Raw genomic sequence first — 18432 nt, forward strand, 5'->3', positions numbered from 1 at the left:
GACGGAAAAGTCACAGAAAAGGCATCAGGCAATTGGTGGCGAGAAGAGAGAATGAAGTGCCCTGAACCCACATCTTCCCCTGGTCAATGTGACACATCTCAGTAGTCACCTCCTCAGGGAGCCTTCCTTGATTTCCTGGTATCCCCTCCTGGGACACGTGGAGTGCTTCCCTGTGCTGGCATTTACCGTGCCTCTTGTGCCTCTTTACACTCTGCTTCCTGTCTTTGTTCCTGAGTAGACTGGAGGTCCTGAGGGCAGATATTCCCAGTGCTGAGGCCACAACAGGTGCTCAGTCAGTGCTTGCGGGGAGAAGCACTAGGATATGTGAATGTGAGCACTGCGTCCTTTTGGAAGAACCCTTTAAAATGGCTTCTTTGCCCCTGAGTCAGGGCCGCAGGGCCACGTGGCTTGGGGATGGCTGGTGTGTAACTCTCATTGCACTCAGTTTTGCTGAAGACCAGTCCTGCCTGAGGTCACTGTGGTGGAGGCGGGGGCCAGACCAGATGTCAGATGTGGAGGACAAACGGCTGCTGGCCTTGCAGTGCCCTAATCCTGTGGTGGCAGTGGTTACTGCTTTACTGTCATTCCACTGAACCCTGCATGTAATGAACGCTCCAGAGGAGGACACCAACGTTGTCATCACATTACTGTCTGCAGAAGTATTTATACCTCGTGTGTCTGCTTGTAATTCTCTCCTAGTCACCAAAAAATCCTATGGGGCAGAGATATTAGAAGAGCATAAGCTGGAAGAATGTAGAATACATTTCTTGGCTTAAACCCTGAAACTTCTACCCCCTCTGTGCCTTCATCCACAGTTCAGCCAATGTTGAATCTGGAGAATATGTTTCTCTCTTCCTTCCTCCCAGGGCCTGTGGGCGACCAGGCATTCATGACACAAGCTGGGGCTGGGATCCTTACCACATACGTGGTTACCTACATTTTACTTATTATATTCTGAGAGCACCGTGGCCTTTATAATTTATGTTTCTAGGCTAAAATTGCACATTATTTTTCTAGCAGCTATCAAAGGTTTCAGCTAGCAATTGAAACTTGATAGGTGTCGTGGCTCTTCATTGCTGGAACCATTTATCCTGATATTCAAGTGCTGAGCTGAGCCCATTACTTTTAAGCCAAACAGCACACACACAGTAAACCCCAAACTTAGTGTTCTGAGTTCATTCTGGAAGTGGAGCATATTTGGGCCTTTGGAGCCACATTCTCAGACCTTCCACAGCCCTTTTCTCCTTCAATTAAATAACCAAACCACTCCTTGCTTTCCCAGTGTGGGGATCATGCCAGTTGCTGAGTATGTCTATTCCAATTATGTATCCTGGAGCTGGGGACATAACCACAGGATGGGTTTGGGGACCCACTGCAAGATGGATCTGAGCTGAAACCCCATTGATCACTTGAATTCCATAAGCACTTTCTCTGACTGGTGGGCCACCAGGGACATTTTGGGTCTCCTGGAATTAGTGTCAGTTCAGAGGCTGTGACCAGTAATCCCCCAAAGGTTTGATTATTTCCTATTCCCCATTGCACAGTCTCCTTAGTAAAAGGCTGCCAGTCCCTTTGGGGGAAGACTGGGAGAAAGATTAACAGTATATATTTTTGGCAATGTACCAGGGTCCTTCCTCAAGGGGGCCCAGCCTCCCCTTCATTTAAGGGATTTGGGGTCTATAATGTGGTTCAAGTTGGAGAATTGATGGAGGGGCCATGACTCTGTTTTTATGGTTCAGGTTAGACTTTCATTCACTTGACCTAGAACTTTTCTGCTTCTACAGATCCAGTAAGAATGTAGTAGGCTTCCTATATATTTCACTTGTAGAAACACCATGATTAACTAGCTAACACCATAGGTCTGTGCGAATCCGGCTGTTCTGATTGCTGCTTTGACTCTGCTGTCTATATGGGAACCACGCCACACTAGAAGGTGCTTAAATAGAACCCTTGACTGGCTGGAGGCCTGACGCCCTCGCTCCCTTAGACACTTTGCTGAGCTGCCTTGGGGGAGTGACAGAGGCAGGATCTCCACAGCTAAACAGATGGAGTTTGAAATTACTCATTCTCTACTTGCTGTGGGCAAATTCCTTAAGCTCTCATAGCTTCCATTTCCTCTTGTATAAATGGAAATGGTGTCCGTGTAATGCCATGATAAAATGAAACACGTTGCCAAGGAACGGAGTTCCTTGGCTCCAGCGGGTGTGCGATAGATGTGAAAGGATATGTACGTTTTGAACCTCTCCTCCAAAATTGTGTGTTCAAGACCAACAGTTGGTTAGAAGGGATGGAATTAGGAATCACAAATGAACCCACAAGGTACACCATTCCTGTATCTTTCCACACCCTTCAGGTTCGCTGACTCTGAAACACGTGCTCGATTTTAACTTTTGTAGAAAAAAAATGCCATTTCATTAGAATAGGTTATGTCTACAGGAAAATTTCATGATGTTTTCTGTTCTTTGCATTATGACTTTTTAAAGTTCACTGTGTTTTCCACTACCAGAGTTGATTCCTGGGTCTTATTTTTCTGTCTTTAGAGAAAATAAGGTCCCTAGGACAGGTGACCTTCTCAGTACTTCCCTGATGCAGAGTCCTGTTTGTGGACCCCACTAGTGGACTTCATTCATTGACTCATTCTTTAGACACTCGATGCCAGGGAAGTGGTGATACACAGGGACTGACTTTCCTCCCTTTGGGGGGCAGGAGGCAGTCATGGACACACCAGTAACACAGTGTGGCTGGTACTCTCATGCAGGCACTAACCACTGTCGCTATTGGTCAACGCCCTGCTTCATGGAAGATGTTGTACCTTATGAGCTCTGCAGGCTCTGGTGGTCCAGGCATGGAATTCAGGGTCAAGTGGCCAGAGTCTTGGTCCCGGGGCTGAACCGATGATAATCTGTGCCTACCTTGATGGCCTCAGTTTTCTTAGCTGTATTATAATATGGAGGAAGGGGGCTAGATGTAATCAATGGGTCCCAATCAGAAATCTCTGGATCAGTCAGCTGCTTCAGAATCATCTCAGTAGTTACAAAGAATTAGAATCTGGGCCCTCAACACCAGAAATTCTGATTCTGGGTGGGCTCTGGAATCCGTATTTATACAAAGACTTCCTGCCCTAGACAGTTGTGATATGAAACCCCTTTGGGGAATCCCTGGATGACTTCTAGGGGCCTCTTCCCCTATAGTTCTGCTCTTCATCCTTTACAACCCGTTGCCCTCTTAAATGTCTCCTGCAGAAAGCCTTCTGACCTCTGACTGATTGGTCTCCATAGAGAATTAATTCATGCATCTGTGCAAAAAAAAGAAAGACAAACCTCATCAATTTGTGCTTGTTTACTTTTCTGTCTCTTCTGTTGGCCTGGGGGCTCCTGAGTATAATGAAGGTACCATATTTGTCTTTACATCCTCTGTGCCCTGCCCATTGCCTGGCATGTGGAATGTGCCCAAAGGGGCATTTTAAAGACAGCAAGATGGGAGAGTATGAAACTGAAGATCAGCCCTTCTCTCTGCCTGTTAGCACTTCTGGGAAAGGTTTAAGAGACGTTTCAAACAGATCGCTCCAACAGATTTGCCATTGCCCATTGAGTTGGTTAATCTATGCTGGCCCCTTCCTTTCAAATATCTGACTGTTACAGAGGTAACTGTATTCCATCCTGTAGCCTTGAGACCCCCAGGATGGACGTGGAATCACTGAGAGAAGTGGGAGGAGGAAGACAAGTTGGAAATTAACAGTTTAAACTCAGGGGTTTTGCAAATACAAGTACTTCCAATATATGACTTGGCATTCCCTCTGTATGCCTCCTCCCTTCCCCAGTTGAAAAAGGCAACCGACAGTATGTGTGCCCAAATCATCCTCTGGACGGAACAGAGTCACACTGAGAAAAGGAAAGTTGATTTCCTGGTTGCCCTCCCACTCACAGAGTTCTGGGTGGCGCCATCCCACACTATTTGCATCACTGAGCTACACACACTGCCAAGACTGCATCTTAAATTTAAACACATTCTCAGGAGGATAAAGAAAGCCTGAGGGAAAAAGGTAACACTTCACCATAGAGGTGCATAAGCACTGTACATTGTATGTTTTACTTCTGCTTTTGGGTTAAGGACAGAACATTAATTAAAAAGTAAAAAGCTCATCTTCTGAGCAGCAGTTAATTTGTGTATTGCTGTACTTTCATCTGTTGAGTCTTTGAATTTTTGAAAACATAAAGACTGAAAAATATTTCCTAGGGGTCTCTCTAGTGTGCATTCTCACTTAATTGTTTTGATCTTTAGGCTACATGTTGACTTGAGGAAGAACCAGTGTTAAAGAAAGAAATATCATCATAAAGTTCTGGTTCCTGATTGCCGTCCGTGTGACACAGATGTGACAGGGCTGTAAGCATATACTCTGCTGTTCACTGGTTCTGCCCCATCCCCATCTGGAGTCGAATGCTTCCATTTAATCAAGGCTGTTAAGAAGCAACATAACTGGATTCATTAGCCTGAGTTCTGAAAGCTCTTCTGAAGAGTTATTTTTGTATTCATCCAATTTAATATTTGGGGACAGGCTGAACCACTTTCCAGGTGCCAAAAGTGATCATTCAGTTAGATTCAAAATTATTATTATTTTTTTTTGTGGACTGCTTTGTGCCTTTGACCCAGTTCTCTTTTCCCTGGGATGTGTGTCCTGAGGGGATGAGGTTTATGATATTAGTAATACCTGGAATATTAATCCCTTTCAAGTGAAATCACTGCCCCACCCTCCTCCAACGCACACACAAACACACACACACACACACACACACACACACACACACCCTCCCTTCCCAAACATGCATCTTTCATGTTGCTAAACTGCCTTTGGAGCATGTATGGGGAAAACTGATTTTTCTCCTCTTTTCAGAACGAGAAAGAATATACAGAGGCTGTGTGAGACAGAGCTGGAGTAACCAAGGTCTCTGAATTGGCAAACCTGGGCACTGTTGTCTTTATTGTTCCTTTTAAGCAGGACTTTCGTGCTCCTGGATGATGTGCCAGGAAGGAGGACCACAGGCCTTGCAAGAATGAGTGAGCGTGCCATTCACAGAAGAAGGGAAGCTGTCAGCAGCCATTTCTTCTAACTATAATTTGCTACAGCCTAGAAATGAATAAGCGACAGCTATTAAAAGGGCTTTAGAATGATTACAGTTAAAAGTAAAGATATCATAGCAAAGATATTGTAGACTAACACTTATACTTGTTTCTACTCATGGATGGGCTGGATATTGGGGCCCATAAAATGTTTACAAAATAGTATCCTTGGTCTTTTCTATTTATGACCAGTCTACAATACTCTTTATGTCTTTTTCCATTTCATAGTGGCTTTGGTTTTGCTGTTGTCTGAAGGAGGGTGACATTACATTGGAGGGAGCTGTGACACACTTTCAGCATTGGTTGCTGCCAACCTGGGGTGAGGTGACTGGGGGTTATTTTATCTGAGTGTTAGAGTCCTTCAACATGTGCTTTTTCTGGGGGTGGGATGGGGGTAGAGCAGGTGCTCTTGTTCTTGGCTTGGCTGGGTGTCGTTATGCCTGTTATATGCTTTTTGTGAGTTTCAGTTGTGGAATTCAAAAAAGTCTTAGCCCGAAACATATCTTAAAAATGTCTCCCCACCTCTCAGCTAATGTAGCACATCCTAGAGATGCCATTTTTTTTTCTTGTGAATTGAACTAGAGGATTGTTGTCCATTTTGGCAAACCATTTTGTTCCAAATAAGTACACACGTTAATTTGCTTGACAGAGGAAAAGAGTACATGTATCTGAACTTGGGAGAGAATTCTGAAGGTCATTCTTGCTTTGGAAACTCCCAGGCAACTCCATGCCCTTTGTCATCTCTGATTTCCAGGTGTTAAATGATTTGAATCTAGTTTCTAAAAAGGATCCCTTCGATGGTCTGAACCATGATGCTTCCTTGCTGGGGCTGGGTGGTTGTTGGCACTTGCAAAGCTTTGTTTGTGATTTTTCAGGAGAGATGATATCTCATTTTTTACTGAAAGGATCTTGGAGATCCTGAGTTACTGCTTCCCAGTGTATGGTGTTGAAGATGATTTAGGTATTAATGCTGGCTTTCTAAAGGTATTTAAATAATTGTTCATGCATTTTAATGCATATTGGAAAAAGGTAACAAGCGCATCAAATATATGATTTCACAGATTTTCATGCGTAGGGTCAGACTGAGGTGAAATAATTTTAAGAGAAATATTAAGTAAAATAGGGCTGGAAAATAGTCTTTGAAGAGCTAGAGTTTGGGAAATGCTGATATAATCCAAAGTCTGCCTTTTGCCGGTGATGAGGCTAGATAGGTACCAACATGCCAAAGTCTGCTTAGTGGTGACTTTGGGACAGAAATCCAGGCAGTGTGTTAACACTAGTGAATAATAACAAGGACAGCTAACCTTTATTGAGTGTTTACTGTGTGTGATGCAAAGTGATTTATACACATTATCTCACTTAATTCTCACTACAGTCCTTTGAGTTAACTACTATTGATATTCTTATTTTATAGATCAAAAAACTGAAAGTTTAGAGAGGGTGAATAGCTTGCCCAAGGTTATAGAGCCAGAAAGAGGCGGAACCGAAGAGAAAGATGGACTGCATGTCAGCTGATCTTAGGTCAATGAGAATAGTTAACATCAAAGAAGACCTTGAAGAAGGGATCCTTTTGTTAGGAGATTTGAAGACCTGCGGAGCAAATATTTGTTGAGAGCTTAAAAGTGTGCTGAACTGCTAGGCACCAGGCACCAACTGAAACTTGCCTGGAAACCCTTGTGAATTAAGGGTTTTGTAGCCTTGTTGGAGTGGGTGACTTTCGTAAGACTTTCTTGGGGAGAGTCTCTATGAATTAGCATGTTAAATGCTGAGAAGCCTGCAGTCAGAGATCTGTTTTCTTCTGTAACATGTTGGTTTTCAAACTTAGTTAACCACAGTTTCCCTCTTTCTCCAAATAAAACCTATCACATTTTGCAGAACCAATATTCTGGGGAGGACCCGTTTGTGATCTCACCTAATCCTTTTAAGTCATTGTACACATGAGAAATCTGAGGCCCATGACTTGGTCAAAGTCAAAACTAGTTGTTGGCAGAGTTTTTGTCATTAGTTTATTCATTCAATGGATGTACATCTAGTGTATGTAACTATAATTGCTATCAATTTTGGTGTGTATTACTCTTTGGTACGTTAAAAACAAAATGTTCCAGAGGTCCCTAGATTGAAGTGAGTCTATTGGTCATCCTTGCTAAAAAGCCAATTCTGAAACCATTGACCTTAGACAGTCCTTAGAAGACAGATTATTTATGAAAGCAGTCATGTTGGAAAATCATCTCTATAGGCTTCTCAGCATTGCTAAATTGTTTCATTGGCTAGAATTTTCATATCACATCTGTTTGTTGATTCCTGGGCTTTTGGCCATGTTGCTACAGTGCCAGAATCTCTAAGGCTCGACCCAAATTGCTAATATGGACAGATTCCTAAGTAGGATATAGTTTGTTTAGTTACAATAGAGATGGGACACAGAATCTTATCAGATGGCTAGTGTTTCGTAGCTTCTGTTTGGAGGAACTACTTGTGGGTACTGGGCAATGTGTCCATCTGGTGATTTTCTGAACTATATAGCACACTGTGGCCTTGTCAATCTCTGCTCATGAATACTGAAGAGGACTCATGGAAGGATGCATAGCTTCTGTTGCATCATACATTTCAAGCATACAAAAAATGGCTGATGTTGGTACAGTATGAGGGGTCTATGAGTCCACTGGGCTAGAGATTCTGAGCTGCCCAGGTGGAAGATAAAGAAGGTCAACAAACAAATGACTTTTCCACTTGCATATCTCCTTCTCTAAGGGATTTGTGACTGAGGAAGATCATTTTGCTATGGAGGAAATGATGATCTGGTGCTCATAGCTCTTTACAGTTTGCTTTGTTGTCCTGGGAAAGGGGGACGTGCCATGCTGGACCTTGCTCTGCATTCCACAGGGGATTCCCTGCTTCTGAGGGGCCCTCACCCATCAGCTCCACCCGCATAGCCCTCAGGAAGCAATACTTCATCTCAAGCAGAGCATTTAATTTAGGAGAAGGGTATCCTGAATTTTAGATAGGGGTATTTTAATGGTTAGAAATGCAACCTCTGGGCTTCCCCGGTGGCGCAGTGGTTGAGAGCCCGCCTGCCGATGCAGGGGACACGGGTTCGTGCCCCGGTCCTGGAAGATCCCACGTGCCGCGGAGCGGCTGGGCCCCGTGAGCCATGGCCGCTGAGCCTGCGCGTCCGGAGCCTGTGCTCCGCAACGGGAGAGGCCACAACAGTGAGAGGCCCACATACTGCAAAAAAAAAAAAAAAAAAAAGGCAACCTCTCTGGTAGAGGGCACTTATGATTTAAAAGAAGAGAAACGGAAATGAGTCTGACACTGTCTGTCAAACTCATTTCTAGGTTTCTCATGGGAAATCTAGGTTTCCCCAAGAGGGTATTTCCCTGAGAAGGAATTGTTTATTTCATTCTACGTGGCTTTGTGGATCACAGCATAATCAGACATTTATTTCTGGGCAAAAAAGGCCAAAAAATACTTATATAAAAAGGTTAAGAATTGAGATAGATGTTTTAGAAGTAATATAAAATGGGAAACTGCAAGTTTTATTTATCCTCAGAAGTGAAAGCAAAGCTGTAAGAGGTTAGGTAAAGAGACACAGGCTTAATCGTATCTGTAGGAGTTTACTGTAGGCTATGAAAGGAATGCCTGACTACATAGAAAAATGACTTGAAGGGAAATGGTGGACTTTCTTCCCCTTCCATATTTTTAGGAAATAAGCTGTAACGTGGAAGACGTTGGTACAGGTCAAAGAGCATGATACCTGGAGCTTGAAAGAGCCAGGCCTGAATCCCACATTCTCCATTTACTAGATATGGGAATTTAAGCAAGTTATGTGATATTTTTGAATCTCAATTTCTTCAGCTGTAAAATGTAGATAATAATACAGACCTCTAGAGGATGCTAGGCAGTGCTTAAAAGGCCTGGCACATGAGGAGTGCCCAATAAATGGTAGCTTTTATTAGGAACTATAAATAGGAAAGTATCTAAGTGGTGCCCACCACACCTGGAAAGGAGCTCTGAAATGCCCTCTGGAGGTGCTGTAGACCCTGTGACTTCACTTAGTGTGGCATTATGCTTGTCCAGTTTTGTTTGTTTCTAAAGAAATCATATAGTACATCATTACTGGAACACATTTTAGAGTTTTTACAATCAGTTAACTAATTCTAAAACCCTTTACCTAAATAGGAAGGCAGGTGTTGTCTGCTTCATCTGTCTATTTGTACACCTGTTTAAGCATTTAAAAATCCACCAAAACATTTAAAGTCATGAAAGCTAATTGCTTCATGACTAAACAAAATTCCCTAAAAGTGTATATTCCTGCCAACAGTTGAATCCTCTAAAAGAGGCAGGAAAACCACATGAGCTTCTCTCTACTAATGCTGTTGATGTGTTGGGACTTGTACCAGGTCCCTTAGGCCAAAAGGAAGCACAGATTTGGGGGGAAAAAGTCTGATGAGGTAAGCCAATAACATCCAGCCTCTTGGCCAGAGAGATGTAAATTCTTTGTCTAAACTCACAGAGGTAAGACTTTCAGCGTTGGAAAAGACTTTGATAAAGAATGCAAACTCCTCTTTTTATTGAATTTATTTCTCTGGATGCTATATATGTAATTGGTAATCAATAAATATTATTTGCTTGCCTTGTGAAATTGTTTCAAGTTGGGATAAGGATGAGTCTGTTGTGTTGAAATAGAGGAAAGCTAATTTTCTTATGCTGGGACTGGCTGTAATCTTATTAGCCAGCTGGTCTAACCATTAGAGCTAACCAGCCAGACTAGGCCACAAATATCTCAGTTGCACAATGCAATTGGATTTTTGAGCTGCAATTTTTTTTTTTTGGACATTTTTATTTTATTCTTTATATTTTTATTTTTTATTTTTAAAATTTATTTTATTTATTTTTATTTGTGGCTGTGTTGTGTCTTCATTGTTGCGTGCAGGCTTTCTCCAGTTGTGGCGAGTGGGGGCTACTCTTGGTTGCGGAGCACGGGCTTCTCATTGCGGTGGCTTCTCTTGTTGTGGAGCATGGGCTCTAGGCGTGCGGGCTTCAGTAGTTGTGGCACGTGGGCTCAGTAGTTGTGGCTCTCAGGCTCTAGAGCGCAGGCACAGTAGTTGTGGCACACGGGCTTAGTTGCTTCGCGGCATGTGGGAGCTTTCTGGACCAGGGCTCAAACCCGTGTCCCCTGCATTGGCAGGCGGATTCTTAACCACTGAGCCACCAGGGAAGCCCCTGCGAGCTGCAATCTTTAAGGGTCATCATTTGTATGGGGACAGAGGCACCTCTTGCCTGCATTTTGGGAGCATAGGTTGGCTCCCTGGTCTCACTCAGGTCAGAAACACCTCTACCCATCCTTATTGGCTCCAACTCCTTGTGGTTAAATCCCAGTGCATTTGTAAGCCCCAAGTGCAGGGGCCAATTTTGGCCAATGAAAGTTGTTAACCCTTCTGGCAGGCCCTCTCCTGCTGCTGTTTATGAGGCGTGGCTCTTTCATCTTTGCCTGTTGGGAGAGCATTCAGAAAAATCAATTGCAGCTCCCAATTTTGAAAAAGCCTTTAATTTTCCATCCTTTCCTTTTGCAGCTTCATCCATTTGCTGAATATTCAACCCCAAAGAAGCTGGGGTTGAAATGAGATGACAGATTCAGAACGGCCTGCAGTTTAGAGGAGGATGTGATTATAGTAGAGGGTTTCCAGCCTTGAGTTGGCTTAGCTTTGAAATCTGGAGGACTGTCCTCACAGGGAAAGATTCCTGGCTTCCGGGGAAACAGCACCTTGAGGAGGTTGCTGGATGTAGAAGAGAGTAGGTTTCTGAAGAGTACAAGCAATCTTGAGCCCTGTTGGCTGATAATCGCAAAACATACGTGCCCTAAGAAATCAGAAAATGTGTGGTGGGTATGGTAGAAAGAGTCAAGTTGGCTAAAATAAGGAAATAGGGGGAGAAAGCTATTTAGAGAGAATCTGGCATATATTTGGTATTTGTGTCTGTTTTTCTCTTGAAATGGGCTCATGTGTTGGCAAGAAGCTTATAGCTGTTGTCAGAGATATGAACATCTGTGCTCCTTTGAAGAAAACTCAGGATTCTAAAGTGTTTGGGGGAAACTAAGTAACTGCCACTTACTCTGTCTCCTCCTTAAGAGCTGAGTCTCTACTGCTTAGTGTGTGTTTTTAAAAGGAAGACGTGGCTTATGGCTTTACTTTTGCATACCACGTGGCAGAGGAGTTCCCAGAGATGAAATCTAAGGCTGTCAGATGTAAGTGTGCATACTTGAGGCAAATCAGTTTTACCTGCTTTGTTAGAAATAAGAAGGAAAGATGCCAAGTTAGCAAGATCATTGTGACACAGGTTTGCAAGGAGAGCCATCAAAGGTGTGAAGCCTTTGCTTTAGTCCCCGTAGCTAATGCTGAATGCCTTTACAATGACCCTCAGCTATCAATGGCAACACAATAAGAATGTAACTTTTGATCACTTTAAAGTCCAACGGGGTCACCCTAGGCATCAGTATCTACCCAATACACTACCCAGAGTCTGTCTTCCTTTAGCCAGAACTCAATCACAGGCGTGGCCAAATGCAGAGGAAACCGGGAAATGTACTTATGCCATGTGCTTGTGGAAAATGCAATTGGTGTACGGAACTTTTAGTATCATCTCTGCTGCAGCCCTAAATGTTCTTCCTAGACAGTTGTGGATTCGGGTTTTGTGGGGTCTGAAGCTTATGCAAGTCTGGGGCTTATGTTAGAAAATTACACCGAATTAGATACACAAGTGAATATTTATTTAGAAGGAGGATGGGAAGGACTCAATCAAGTGAGAGGCCCTGAAGATTAAGGTTGCTTAGCGCCACGATAAATGTCTCTGTTCTTAGATGTCTGCATATAAAATGTGTTTTTCCCCACCTTGCTCGGTGCCCCCATGGAGCACTTAGTGCTAGTGAGGGTGTCCCAGGCCAGCTACCTCACATTGCCCTTCAGAGTGAAAACTGCTCCAGCCTTTCTGGGAAGCCAGTAGGCTGGCTATCCGTGCTGAGAGCCTGTGACACGTCTCCACCAGTAAGTCAGTGGTCTTGCCTTTTCATGCCTGTGAGAGGCTGAGGGCATGGGTGTAGATACAGATTCGGGCTGTTCAGAACCCAGCCACCATTTACTCCACATTCTTTAGCTTTTCCAAACTAAAAATTCTGCCCTCCCCCCCAACCCCCTGCCAAATTTATACAGTTGGCATAGCAAAGCACATAACTCGGTGCTGGTATCAAGATTAGCTGGGATAATGCATTGAAAGTGCTTTACTTAGTGCTTAGAAGTTAACAAGAACTTCATCCATGTTGTCTATTTTTTACTATCATCACACTAGGCAAAGATTTATGTTTGAAGATGCTCAATCTGCGTTAACCATATGTAAGAAAATGAAAGCTTTCTAAATGGCCAATGACAGGTCAATGCTTGAATTATGTCTCCATGCAAAGGACGATTACAGTAACTAGAAATGATGATACAGTGTTTTGCTCAAGGAAAAATGCATATCATATAAGAAGTGAAAACAGAATGATATGAAACAGTATGATCTGAATTATGTAAATCATGAGTAAATTTTAAAAAACACAGAAATTAGGAAAACCTTAGCATTGCTCATCTCTGGGTGATAGACAAATGACCAAACTTTATTCTCATCTTTAATAGTTTCTGCATCTGGCAAATAGTATTTATTTATTTAAATAGTGATACTGCTGATCCTGCCTTATAAATCCGATACTGCAGCCTTAAATTTGCCTAATATTATATTTTATTGTTTCCAAAGTGCCATCACGTCACATTTCATCTTCACAACAATTCTGACGGAACAACAAAGGAAAAACATGCTTTTAATGGAAAACAGATCAAACAAAACAAACCCACCCAACCACTAAAAACTTTGAATTGGTTGAAATTTCCAGACATCATCGTCAGAGAAGTCTCCATCTCCTGCCTCATGTTCCCCTAATTAATTCTGCTGTTCGCCAAGCACTGTAACAAAGGAAAAAAGACTACTCCCTTCTAGATTAATATAGTTTTCTATTTAGATTTGTAATTACAAGTATTTTCACAGTATTGGTTTGGATTATTTCTTCGTAGAAGTTTTAGAATGGAGCTTGGAACCTTAGCCTTGTTCTACCAGAAAAACACTTCCTGCATTTCATGGAGGTGAGAAGTCCACTTTGGGTCAGAGCCTGCCTGCTTTCTGCTCTGTGCTCCCCACCCTCCCCTTCCCTGCAGGCCCAGCCCTTAAAGATGGGGGTGGGATTGCTGAAGGAGTCTCTAGGACTGGGGGGCCAACACCTCCTGATCAGATCACCCTGGATGCTCTTCTCCTCTGGCTGACTCGTGTTCTGTACCTGGCTTCTGCTTTGTTCCAAGTGCCAGAATCCTTGCTAGAAGAACCCACTGAGAGCTGGCCCTGGGCTCATACCAGCCCCTCCTTCCTTCCTGCCTGGTACTCCACTGCAGAACCTGAAGTTTGCCTCCTGCCCTAGCCAGGTGACTGACACCACCTTATAAGTCTGATTCTGGCTACCTGCCTGTACCTGGGAATGCTGTGTGTTCTCTGATTGGCCCTCTCCACACTTGGCCTTGCCTGATGCTTCTTATTCCCAATCTGACCTGCAGATGCACCCAGTTACTTGAGCTGACTTTAAGGCATCCTTGCCTTGATATTCAGCAGGTACAGAGTTCCACTGGGGCAGTTCACTCCCTTCCAACTACCTCAGCTGCCTTTCTCCTTGCTGTCGGCCTTGCTCACTCCTGGGGCCTGGGCAGATCCATTTCCAGGTTCTGGAATCTCCCATGGGTCTTACCTCATTGCGGTGATCTGGGCCAGGTCACCAGATACTGTGCTTTGAAAAGGCAGTCTGTTTTTAAGTTGCTAACCGCTTGGAGGACAGCAGAACTGCAGCCTGCTGGAGGCGCTGGAAGTTAGGGAGCAGGGTAGGATACTCTTATTTCAATTTTGATTAAAAATACTCTGTAAGACAGTTAAAAATATGTTGCACTTTCTACTTGTAACAGTCTCAAGTCTGGGAAAGTATCGTGGAATGGCAGTTTTCATTTCTCTTCTTTAACAGACAGGTCAGGTTAAGTGGAAGTGTGGGCAGGGAAAAGAGTAGTCGGTGAGAGCCTGGACAGCTGGGTTCGATTCCTAGGGCTGCCCTAACAAATTGCAACTGGGTGACTTAAAACAGCAGAAATTTGTTCTCTCACAGTTCTGGATGCTAAGAGCGCAAAATCAAGGTGTCAGTGGGGTCTTGCTCCCTGGGAAGTCTCTAGGGGAGGATCCTTCCTTGGCTTTTCCAGCTTCTAGTAGCTCCAGGAATTCCTTGGCTTGTGCAGCATAGCTCCCATCTCTACCTCTATCTCCCCATGGCCATCTTCTTTTCATGTGTGTCTGTCTTTCATGATGTTTTCCTCTTCTTGAAAGGATGCCAGTCATATTGGATTAGAGTTCACCCTAATGACCTCATCTTAACTTGATTATATCTGCAAAGACCCTATTTCCAAGTCAGGTCACATTCATGGATACTGAGGGTTAGGACTTCAATATAGCTTCTGGGAAGACACAATTCAACCCATAACTCCTGCCTCTGATCCAGTTCTGGGCGCCCGCTTCATTGGTGTGGACACCAGCAAGGCTGCTTTGGGTCTCAGTTTTCTTGGCTGTAAAGTGGAGATAATAATAGTGCCTTTCTTATAGGATTGCTGTGAGAATTAAATGGGAAAAGGCTTGGGATATTATCTGGCTTATAGAAAGTGCTCAGGGGTGAGCTTTTAAGGCCAGTCACTTCCAGTCCTAGGATTTCACAAGCTAGTTCATGGAGAAATTGAGGAAGTGAATGAGCCACACACAGAGTAACATTATGGTAAAGCAGAAGTTAACTCTTTCGATGCTGTGGTGCACAGGACTCATCTGCATACAAATTTTGCTTCCAAGGTTGTTGTCACCACTAATTTTGCTCAAGTATTTGCTTGATGGAAATCTCCTATGCTGCTCTTTAAAGTGAATGCAAAGTAACCCTTTTGGGCAAATTCTAGAAAATCTTGGCCCCTAGCTGGACTGAGCAAATGTGTCTGTCCTTTCAGGGTGGTCCTGTAAGACACCTGGCTTGTGCACCACTCAGCTCCAGGGTGCAGTTCATATCGTGGTCTGTGTGAATGCTGCTGCATGCCTGAACCCTGTGCATGGTGGCCCCAGGTCCTTCCTGGGGTTGTGTGAGGTTTTCAAGCAGCAGTCATGGTGTGAAACTTGAACCACATTCCGCTGGCTTAATTATTCAATAGAAATGGGGTTCCCAAGATTCTAAACAGTAGTCCATCCCTTTGGAGAATACGTATGTCTATTACATTATCCATCAGGATAAAACCTAAGAGTTGAATGCAAGTCAAATTGTTATTTTTCTCCCTGATTCATCTTTGTGAGGTTGGTGTCATCAGTTTTATAGTTGGCAGCACATCTGATTTAGGAAATAGATGCTACAAGTTGAAGGCCTAAATAAAGCTTAGCTTTAGATTGAAGTCCAATAAAGGAATTATCTATAGTTAGTTCACTTATTTCGGGTACAAGTCAGTTGCAAATCTGAAAATACAGGCTTAAATCTGCATGCTCATTTAGTGGTGCTGATCATCTGAAATGCTGGTCGTTAGAAAGGTTACAGTTTCATTATGGAGTATACTTTGAACTTAATTTGTATGTGGGTCTATTGGTGTTCTGGGAATTTTGCTCTCAGATGTGTTGAAGGTGTGCTGTAGCTATGAGGTGTATGAGTTGTTGAGGTGCTATTTATTTTTAATATACTCCCTTCTTTTTTCTTCCCAAAGCGAATAATCGAGGATTAATGTTTAAGTGGGATCCATTTACTTCATACTGAGAGTTATTATTACTCTAATTCATGTTTCTTTTCCCTTGAAGCTCTGATGTATCTTTGGGAAGATAAACCTTTTTGTGTATTAATTACTTTTCAGTATTAATTATTACAACACAGCAGTGAACATTATTGCACACTTATTATGTGCCAGGCACTGTGCTAACTGCTTTAGATAGATTTTTAGTATTTAATTTTTCTATCCATACTAGACTTTTGAGTAATGTCAATTAGAATTCACATTTTCTAATGAGGATCTGAGACCTGGGGAAGCAAACCTGCTGAGGTTACATGTTTGTGAGTGGTGGAGCCAGGCTTTGAACACAGGTATTCTGGCTTGGGATCCCCTGCTCCTTGACCCTACACTCTTGATATTGCAGATACAGGCAAATCTTTGCATTTGAGGAGAGAACTACAGATGCAATCTAGAACTTTCCAGTGATTCAGAAGGGCTCTGCGTTTTCATGTAATATGAATTTCGGGACAGTGGATTGATTCACTTTGCTTAATTTGTTTTGTTCAAGTTGGCATCATGCTAATTTGCACAGGCAGTAGCTGAAAGCAGTGGAAGATCCCCCAATAGGGCTCTGGGTTGCAAGATATGTTAGCATGGAGTTAAGATGTTCACAGGCTTCATATATAACCTTGAGACTGACTCACTTGTTATCAAGATGAGAACTATGGCCCAAAGTATGTGTTTCAGAACATAGGATGTTACTTGGTTTTCCGTAATAAATAATAGCAAAGTCAACTTAAATAACTGGTTTACGTTATTAAATCAACTTAGATAACTGGTCTAAAAAGTTAAATAAGTTTCTTTTTTTTATTTCAGAAAATTTTCCAGGCCTTTAATATATGTATGCTATGTGCATTGCCATCTCCAAGAAGAAAAAAAGAGTATTAAGTGTTTTTGGAATGTACCTGACAATTATTTGATTTTGTTCTGGCAGGTAAGATTTGTCGTAATGCATCCATGATGCATTGTTTTAGATTTTTCCAGTCTAGCAGTTAGGATGACTTTGATTGTAAGTAACAGGAGACCCCGCGCGCGCGCCGAGTGGTTTAAACAATAAAACTTTATGTAAGTGAAAAGGTTAGAGGCATAGGGAAATATAGAATTAATTAACAGCTTGATTCAGCCACTCCCTAGGTCATTTAGGCTTTGGTTTCTTTTTGTTTTTCTCTTTCTGCCAGAGTTGAACTTTGGAGCTGGGCAAGGGGCAAATTCCCCTAGCTAATGAGCAGGGTGATCACCAAAGAATGGCAGGACAAAAATCTGATACTTTTTAGGAAGAGTGAATGGGAACATGGGTGTTTGAGAGGCAGCCAACAAATGTCCACTGTGGCCAGTGACCTGGTACCCCTAACTTAGATTAATGAAGATATTAATCTCCTCTCTTCTTCACCTTGTATGTATTGATATTCCACACATACTGTGTAGGCTTTTTCCCTGCCTCAGGTATTTTCAGTGAATACTTCTATAGTTACCTCTAAACACAGAAAAATTTTCCAGCAGCATTCTTAGAGGTAGCATTCTGCATATTTCAGTTTCCCATATAGCAATCCTGTAGACCTGATAATATATTAGTATTGGCTGCTAACATCTAAGAAAATTTTTTCCCCAGGAAATTAAAAAAAAATTTTTTCTTAACAAATTGAATGTCATTATGACATGTTACCCATTCCTTGCTGTATGATTCTTATTTACACTTAATATTATTTTGATATTAAAATATCCTGGCAGATGTAAATTGAGTTCTCTTAATTTACCCTTTCACATTACTACTTGCAGGTTTTCCCTCAGTTCTCAGAAAAGTTCTGAAGGATGTTTCACTCAATGACAGGCTGGAGTTTTAGACAGCAAGAAAAAGAGAACTAAGGACTGTAAGTTTGCATGTCACAGGGACAGTCACTTTTGGCCCTGGGGATTTCTTCTGAGAAGTGAGAAATACCTTCAGATGACTTGGTTCATTTGGTGGTTGCCCTTTTTGCCACGTTGTAACAGCTGGTATTTCCTTCTGTTCAGTAAATGGACTGAGTGTCTGCTCTGTGCAAGGTATTTTGTGTGGAGTCTAAGTTGATTGGGAGACTTTCCTTAGAAGTGCAGGCTTCCTAGTCTTTAAGCCTGGTCAGGGAGATGAGACAAGCATGCAAATAACTAATACAAAGGATCAAATGTGGAGGGAGGCACAGAGAAAAGTCTAAGGGGCTGAGAGGAGGGAAAGATCCCTGGGGAGATGAGGAGTCCTGTGTTGGTGGAGGAACGGGGAAGAATGGGGACTTCAGACAGAGGAAGAGTTAAGAAAAGTATAAATAATCTAGTTTGGTTAGAGTCTAAATTTTGTGAAGCAGTTTAAAAAAAAAAAAAAGGGGGCTTCTGGTGGCGCAGTGGTTGAGAGCCCGCCTGCCGATGCAGGGGACACGGGTTCGTGCCCCGGTCC

The 18432-nt window shown here is 42.8% G+C and overlaps 1 protein-coding gene across 7 annotated transcripts in view; it reads left to right on the forward strand.

The window, feature by feature from the left end:
- The window catches only part of ELMO1 (engulfment and cell motility 1), a 557053-nt gene that overhangs the window by 14183 nt on the left and 524438 nt on the right, over window positions 1–18432 (forward strand). For 3 of the 7 annotated variants that reach the window (XM_055084914.1, XM_028489877.1, XM_028489878.1), the window contains exons 1-2: window positions 16824–16941; window positions 17784–17875. The exons of 3 other annotated variants lie outside the window; for them this stretch is intronic. The gene's annotated coding sequence lies outside the window, so the exon portion shown is untranslated. Of the gene's footprint in view, window positions 1–16823; window positions 16942–17783; window positions 17876–18432 lie in introns of those variants that run through there. One more of the 7 variants, XM_055084917.1, reaches the window with a different exon arrangement.

This window comes from Physeter macrocephalus, chromosome 5 (genome assembly GCF_002837175.3).
Source record: "Physeter macrocephalus isolate SW-GA chromosome 5, ASM283717v5, whole genome shotgun sequence".
Classification (NCBI taxonomy): domain Eukaryota; kingdom Metazoa; phylum Chordata; class Mammalia; order Artiodactyla; family Physeteridae; genus Physeter; species Physeter macrocephalus.